Raw genomic sequence first — 8,115 nt, forward strand, 5'->3', positions numbered from 1 at the left:
GACCATAAGGGCTCTGGGTTTGTTTTTTAATCAGCTAGAGAAATTAAAAATATTTGTCTTGACTCTGTATGGGTGTGAGAGTTAGAGGAAAGGAAGGAAGGAGATAAAATGTAAATGATGGATAAATATGGAATACTGCTGCAACACCAGGTTATAAGCTCAGACTGGAGCACTGAGCCTTAGGAAAGTGACTGATTTCTCAGCTCCAGTCAAATGCTTCCTCTTTGGTCTTGGCCAAGTCACTTCACCTCTCTGAAGCCATTTTATCACTGTTAATATCAGCAATTATTTGAAGATGACATGCTGTATACAAGCAGCAGACAATTAAATCTTCCCACAGAAGCAGTATTAAATGCCTTTATAAAAGAAGTGATTGAATGTCCTGTGCCTTTATCCTATTATCTTCTCTCTTTTGGAATGTAAATTAATTATTCATGGTATTCTTTGTAACTGGCCCCATGGGAGGGTTGTGTGCAGAGGAACAATAGTGTTGTACATCCCAGACCAAAGAAAGCTGCTGTGGAGCTCACAGTCATCCCTCAGGGATCAAAGGCAAAGCTCAGAGTCTCTCAGCACTGAGCAGCCCTGGATATCCAGTCTGTGCAGTCCCAGAGACTCTTGTGTCACCTTTCTCTGTGCTGGTGGCCAGAAAAGGCTGAAGACTCTCCATCCTCTCCATCAAAAGCACTGTAAGATTCCTGCAGTTCATTGAAAATATTCCAGTCTATTTTGTTTTGCTGTTTCTCTCCCAATTTCAAGATACCTATATTGGAACCTGAAACTGAAAGGAAATCTTTATCTCAAGTGTTTTGCCAAGAATGGGAAACATAAAATATTGTTTCATGTCAGTCCTTCAAAAAGCTCTCAGTAATTAATGGTTCAAAGCTCTGGTGTTATGCAATTACAATTCCAAGCCCAAATTACTGCTAGATATTAACACTGTGCTGCTACATACATTACAATTAATACATGGAGGGATGCCACAGTTCTCTATCCAGAGAATGTGAGTTTTCTGAATCTACAATGTAGATACAGTTCTTTTTTATTCTCACATTTTTGCTGGGCCTAACAAATATAACCTTCCTTTTTTGATTTCAAGTCAACAGGATTGATACTTTCTGCTTGCAACCTTTTAAATTTGTTTTCCTCTTTCTGGAGATGAATCAGCAAAGAAATTATAGACATAGAATTGCCTTAAGGTACTTAGTGTCAGGCCTAGATAAATTCATGAGTGAAAAAAGCAGTAGCTTTTTTTTTACAGCTACTCAATTTATAATTATATTTAGTGTGTCCTGTGTGCTAAATTATATACAGTTATTTCCCTTAAAGAAGTAAATGAAGTTCTGAAGTTCTGGCAGCATCTGATGATTATAGATCCTCTAGTTTCCCAAATCTGATTCTTTTTGCCCTCGAAAACATTCTTTTCAGTTCTTCATTCTGAAATGGAATTGGGATACAAGGGTTACCAAGACACTGGGGCATGTGCCTTTTGGCTGCATCCATCTCTTGTGACACGTTGATGTGGACTTTGCCAGCAGCTGACAGCATGGCATGGTGTGGCACTGGGGACAGGATGGAGCAGCCCAATGCATGGGGAGGGACACAGGAGCTGATGCATTCTGGTTTTCTTTTGAGCTGCAATGGAGTTTGTGTTGCTGTTCTTCCATGATCTTCTCTCTAATGCTTAGCAGATGAAGGGAGACCTGTATCCTTGGATTATCTGCTGGAGCCCAACTCCACTTAATGTTTTCTTTAGCTGTTGCAGCTGAGTGAGTAGCTATTGGAAAATCTTTTCATTTGGAGGAAATCCAGTTTAGCTTCACCAGCAGTAAGAAGTGTCCTGATTTCATACTATTGAGTTGGTTTTACACTATCCTATCCTAAATATAGTTTGGGGTTTCACTGTCAAAGACTATCAACAGATTTCCAGAGAAAAGAAGTAAAAAATACCTTTTCTTTTTCCTTAGGAAATGACAGAAGGTTGTACAGGAAACTTGTAAACCTCTGATATTGTGAGAAATGTGAGATTCTTTATAAACTGTGTCTATGATATTTCTTAATTTGTAAACCAAAGTTGGGAGTTGGGGATATGTAGGTACCATTTTGATAAACTGTTGAGAGGGTTTGTGGTCTGTATCTGGTACTTTCAATATCTCCTTTCTGGTGATAATTGTGGGAATACAGGGACTAGTATGAGCTGTGGTAGTGAATAAGCAATGCTTATTGATAATTGGGAAAATCTTTCCTAAAAGGCCCCTGGAGTCTATGTTACATGAACTTCACTTATTTGCTGTTTTATCTACCAATTGATCAATAAGAACCCAGCAAACATGAAAAGTGCTGCATGAATACAGGAGGAGAGCAGAGCTGGGATCATTAACACTCAATTGATACAGCAAGAAGTTTGAACAAGACTGGCATTTTATCAAATTGCCTGTGTGCTCTTCTAGTGCTGAGCTAAATCAACTCTTATTCTTAGTGCAAAACTAAATCATATTTTAGTAGCAGAAACAATCAGGGAATAAGTGGTGAGCAGGAAGGTTACCAGCCACATAAAGCTCTGTAATGAGCTGGACTTTTCTCTAGGCCTTAGATTATGTGACCACCTCATGGTATCCCAACCCTGAATTTGTACCTCTTCTGCCAGATTGAAAAGAATCCTATTGTACATTTTCACTTCCTTCTCCTATAGCTTTGGGTTGTTCTGTCAGTTAAACATCTCCTTTGACATTCTGGTTTAAGCAACTCCTAAAATCTTCTCAAAACTGACCTTTTTTTTCCCCTTCCTCTTCTAACTGATCTTGTGGTCTACTTTGGCTGATTTAAACCTAAGGAGAGAAGAGGAATTTAAAAAAAATAATTAAAATCTCTCTGGTTCTTTTGAATTACAGCCTGTACCTTTCAGCTGTTGCACAGTCCTGATGTAAAAACGAACGTAATATTTTCCCCAGAGTTCTTTGTGCTTGCAAAGAACTAAGTAGGGAATTGAAAAATTTTTCCATTGATGGTTATTTTTTCAGTTTTAAAAAACATTCCAGATGAGTGGGTTGTTCCCTGACTGATGGTACCAGGTCATGAACTTGCCCAGCAGTAATACAAAAGTCTGGACTGAAGATCCTCAGCCCCATCACAAGCATTAGCTCCCCAGGTTGGGTTGTTTCCCTGTCTGGTCACTTTTTTTGAGCCTTTACTATAATCTCTTCATCAAGAGATGGTACCAAAGGCAAAAGGAAGTTTCTTTTGTCAATGTGACTTTAGCAGATCAGGAAGTTTATTTCTGATTACAGAAATCTTAGAGTTCATATCTAATGTTAGAGGCTGAATACGACTCTGATTTTTAGAAGGCATAAAAATGTGCATTTAAGGTACCTGCAGGAGACCTGATCTTTCTTCCTTCTTCTTCCCTCTCTCCCTAGCCAAAGTTTGGCATAATGTCTTTGGCAAAATGTGAGGAATGACCAAGAGACAGCTTCTGGTGCTAAGGAAATCTTGAAATCTTAGAATCTGCCCAACACTTCAGAGGGAAAAGATAACAGATACAGCAGGCTGAGCAGGCTGAGCTTTTCCTTTTTATTTTTTTTTTTTCATAGACTAGAGACAAAGTGACTGTTTAGGAAAGATAACTGTGTCTGGCACTATTTAACAGCACCTCAAGGTTTGAAACAGCAAGCTTACAGAATCCTCAAGGTTCCCAAGCCCTGTAGCTTGCTTTGCCCTTTTGGTAAAGGTGGCCTTTAACAAGATGAATCATTCTTGATGGTCTCCTGGGCTGACACTTGAGTCAGGCTTTATTCAGTGGCATAAACTAGATAAGTGGCATGTTGAAGTAAGAAGGAGTTCCATATTGGCACCTAAGAAGATGACAGTCTCGTGTCTTTATTGTTTCATCGAAAAAAATGTTATTTCCTAATACAAACTTGAACAGTGATGGCCTTTTTGCAGCAGTGCTAAGGTGAAATCACAGCTCTGCTACTGGTAAAAGGCTTCACTAGCAGACTGGGTTGGTTTTTTTTCTGCTGTGTTCAGCATACTGTACAAGTATGAATTAACTTTCATAGCCTGTTTATGAGGTAGTCAAGCAAATATAATTTTCTCCATCTTATGGATGGGAAAATAGCTTTCCTGCATTTCTAAGTGACTTGCTAATGGCCCTAAAATTGTCAGTAGCAGTGTGGAGACAAGTATTTAAGAACTATTGACTTCTAGGGCACTCTATTACCTCCTGTTGCACTGGCAGATTATATTAAGAAGAAAATAGTTCTTTCTGTTAAAATTATTCCAGTTAAGATCCTCTGCACTGAGAATCAAAGTCACATTGAGTGAGCAAGTGTCAGAAAACTGAGACAGATCAAGCAAATCATGACTCACATGAGTGGTCTTTGCAGCTGACTGTCATTATTGGGTTGATTGCATTGCAGCAGTGCCCAAGAGCTGCAGTCAATGCATGGCAGAGCCTGACTCCAGCCTGGGCAAGGAGTAGTCTCAGGTGGTTGGATCACCAATAAATGTGAAGCTGTGTGCTAACAAACCCCAGTATAACTGCAGACAGGTGTGCTTCCAGGTGTCAGTGGGTCACTTCTAGCCATGCAGTCATAGACTGGGGAGCTTGATTTCACTTGTCCTGCTCAAAGGTGTCTGTTTGCCTCCAGTTCCTCTCCTACAAACTACAGTAATGGGATCTCCTTGATACTGAAGCTTTATTTTCCTAGGATTTCTTTCGATCATATAAAGCAGGCAATGAAACTCAAGTCACTCAGCCCATCCCAGGACTCAGCCTTTAGTCTGGATGCAACAATACATTATCTTCTTAACACCAAAGTTCTGCTTTTATCCCAGAGGACAGAAAGAGAAGTTGCCTTATGTGGTTTCAGTCAACCATCTGGACACAGGCAAGCCTAAGGAAAGGACACAGTGAATCTGGTCTCTCTGTTTCCTAGGGAGAGAATGAGATGTCCACATCACACAGCTATAAAACCTCCATTATAACAGAAAAAAAATAGTAGACTGATATGGACATCAAGAACATGTTTTGTGTTCCACAGTTGCACTGCTTGAGATTGCACTACTGGGCTGCTGATCCAGTACTTCAAATTATTGTTCCTGCTGCATTATGGAGACATTTGGGATATTTAGCTATATAAAACTATTTTTTAAATATAAATCATTAATTTAGGGAGATGAAGAACATTAGCAGGAATCAACTTAACTTGATTATAGGTGGGAAATACAGGTTTAGTTTTTGCTTTGTTTTTGTCGGTGGTTTGTTTAGAAATGAGGAGATTCAGGGTACAAGTCCCCCAGTGTATGGAATGTCTATGAGTTTTCCTTGCTTCCCATGAAACTATTTAGTTCTCAATGGAGAAAAAGCATTAGGGGCTCCTTTGTAGTAAGAAATGAAACAATATGAAAGAAGGCTGTCAGGTGTGTGCTGGCTAAATGGAAGACAGATGGTAAGTGTGATTGGCACTGACAAGGTGTGAGCCACCTTGTTTGCAGGTGCTGCTCCTGTCATCCATCACACTTTCACCTAATAGTGGGAGATGTCACTGTGATGTACTTAAATCCCCAGCTGACTGATAAAGTGGAGCCAACAGGAAGAAGGGTTTGGTCAAGGGCATTGTACTGGGAACAGTGTGACTTGAAGGTGTGTTAACACAGATAAAAGGAGCATCAAACATTGTGGTTTGAGATAACACACAGAATGTTCTGCTGTGCACACACTCTCCCTAATGCTGTTTGATCTGTGCAAGGATTTCTCATTGTTTTATCAGGACCAGGGGATTATACATCCAATACATGGTGAACATGTCCATTCCAGTTTCTTGTACTTTCCTTGCTTTTACTGGCAAGTTTAGGAGTTCTATTTTTATCTTACTCTTGGTGACTGAATATGTAGAACATTCTTCGAGTCAATGAACTTCGTCTAATATTCTAGTAAAACATGAAATCCCAAGATTTTTGACTTTTCAGCGTTGCATTCACAGATTTTAAGGGCAGCAGTTATCCAGGATGAACACACTCATATGGAATGCCTCAGGCAATATCAAAGTGCATTTTTGATCACAAAAAAGTGGAACATTAGTTTCCCATTTCTAATGGCAAATTTGAGCCCTTTTAGATTTTCAAGGTTATTACTTATAGAAACAGATCAGCCACATCCTTGTAACAGCTACGTAAAGCCATGGTGTAATGTAATAAATTGTCTTGTTACTTTATCAAATTCCTGTTTCCACACCATCAGTCACTTTTCAGACCAGTTCTCTCTCTCTTTGTTGCTGTGTTTCCAGCCATAAAGCAATGTCACTACCATGGCCTCATGTTCTACTATTCCTGCCACCACCACTGCTGGGAACAATACCTTCAGCTGTTCTTGATGTTAGCTACTTTCAAACCAATGATCTCTATATATTATCCCTGAGCTTATTTATACAGTTTCACCGTTGCTCCTATGTGTCATTCCTCTGTGCTTTCCAACTTTTCCAAATGATACATCTGAGGCAATTGCTTTTCCCATCCTTCAAGTTGGTTTATTTTCCTGTGTTCCAGGAATGTGATTGGTTCCTAGGTTTTTCAGATATTATTTTCCTGATGGAAAAATTCAACAGCTGAACAAAAATTCTTTTTTTTTTTTTGTTTTAAAAAAATAAATTAGCAGAAGATGTAGATCCACCCCCCATTTTTTTTTTTGTTTAAAAAAAAAAATTAGCAGAAGATGTAGATCCACCCCCATTCCCTGCCTTCCTCCCACCATTTCTCATTGGTGTTTTGGCAATTACATATCTGGCATCTTTAGCTGAAAGCTGTTAAACCTCAGACTCAGCAACAGCTTTTGCTTCTACTTTCCCTCCTTTATGAAAGCCTTACTTAATAAAACCCAATAATTTTGGTAAGAAAACCCTCTAACTTCCTGTCCTGTTTGTTGTTGGGTGATTCCACTGTATTCTCTGTGGCTCTTGTGTCATTCTTGTCACTAGCATAGCCAGAATATCACACTGCAGGAGATCAGGCACTACCTGAGCTCTGCTTTTTCCATAAGTGAGTTCATGGAGTGGTGAAGGTTTGTGCCTAGAGCCCAACCTGCCATTGTGTCTACAATCCTAAGCAATATTTCACATCACAGCGTTATATCCTGAAGTCTACAGTGAACTCTACAGTTCTACTCACCTTATTAACTGCATCTCTCTGTCTCCCTCCTTTGCACCTGTCCATCCTGTTTACATTTCAATGACCTTCCCCAGCCTATTGCTCTGCAGTGTGTTTCCAAGACCATTTTTTTTCAGACTGCCACATCAGCACCCTCTTCCCATGGCATGGGAATTCCATGAGAATGGAGGAATAAGTAGCTGTATTACAAAATCAGTGTCTGTGTTGGTGGATCTATTTAACCCCATCACAAAGAATATCCATAGTAATAGCCCAAGGTAGATATTTCATTGCACAAAATAATTGATCAGAAGTGTATTATGGTAGATATAATCTGATCTAAATCTACAGCAGTTAATTTAAGATGATGAAACTAGACACTGACTGTCAGCACAGGAAGTATTGCCTTTAGGATATTAAAAACTGCCCAGCCTGAGATATGTGGCATCACTGACCAAACTGATAGGACCCTTGAACAATTAGTGCAGCACATATTCTGCTGTAGATATCTTCAGAAGCTTCACCACTGAAACACAGGATTAGGGATACATTTATGCATATCTATTTAATTGCATTGAGTACAGTTATTGTCAGTGTAGAGTTTGTGCTCAGTAGTTTGAAAGGAGGTGACATATTTGGAGTCTGTGTCCAAATCTGAGTATTATTTTGTTTGTACTGGTTAGCTTTTGATTGGTCCTTGAGTAAAAACTTCACTTTTTTCTCATGTTCTTCAGAAACCAAAGGGCAATTCTTCCATGTTCTAGCAAGGACAATGCTGTGGATTTGGTACCATGCAAACTGTACTGGGCAGAAATCCTCAGCCTCTGCAAGGTGCATGTTCTGCTGCACTAAAGTCAGAGAATTGAGCTCACAGAGTATTATGTGGCTACTTTAGTGGCTGTCTGACTTCTCTATGTGATTGTGCATATGTCTGCTGCAAGCAGAAAAGACATCTGCTCTGGGTAATGTAGG

The 8,115-nt window shown here is 39.5% G+C and overlaps 1 protein-coding gene across 1 annotated transcript in view; it reads left to right on the forward strand.

The window, feature by feature from the left end:
• The window catches only part of LOC103810430 (transmembrane protein 132D-like), a gene marked incomplete at its 3' end in the record, with an annotated part of 12,973 nt that overhangs the window by 3,885 nt on the left and 973 nt on the right, over window positions 1–8,115 (forward strand). The window lies entirely within an intron of this gene.

The sequence above is a fragment of the Acanthisitta chloris genome, unplaced genomic scaffold, assembly GCF_000695815.1.
Source record: "Acanthisitta chloris isolate BGI_N310 unplaced genomic scaffold, ASM69581v1 scaffold511, whole genome shotgun sequence".
NCBI lineage: Eukaryota > Metazoa > Chordata > Aves > Passeriformes > Acanthisittidae > Acanthisitta > Acanthisitta chloris.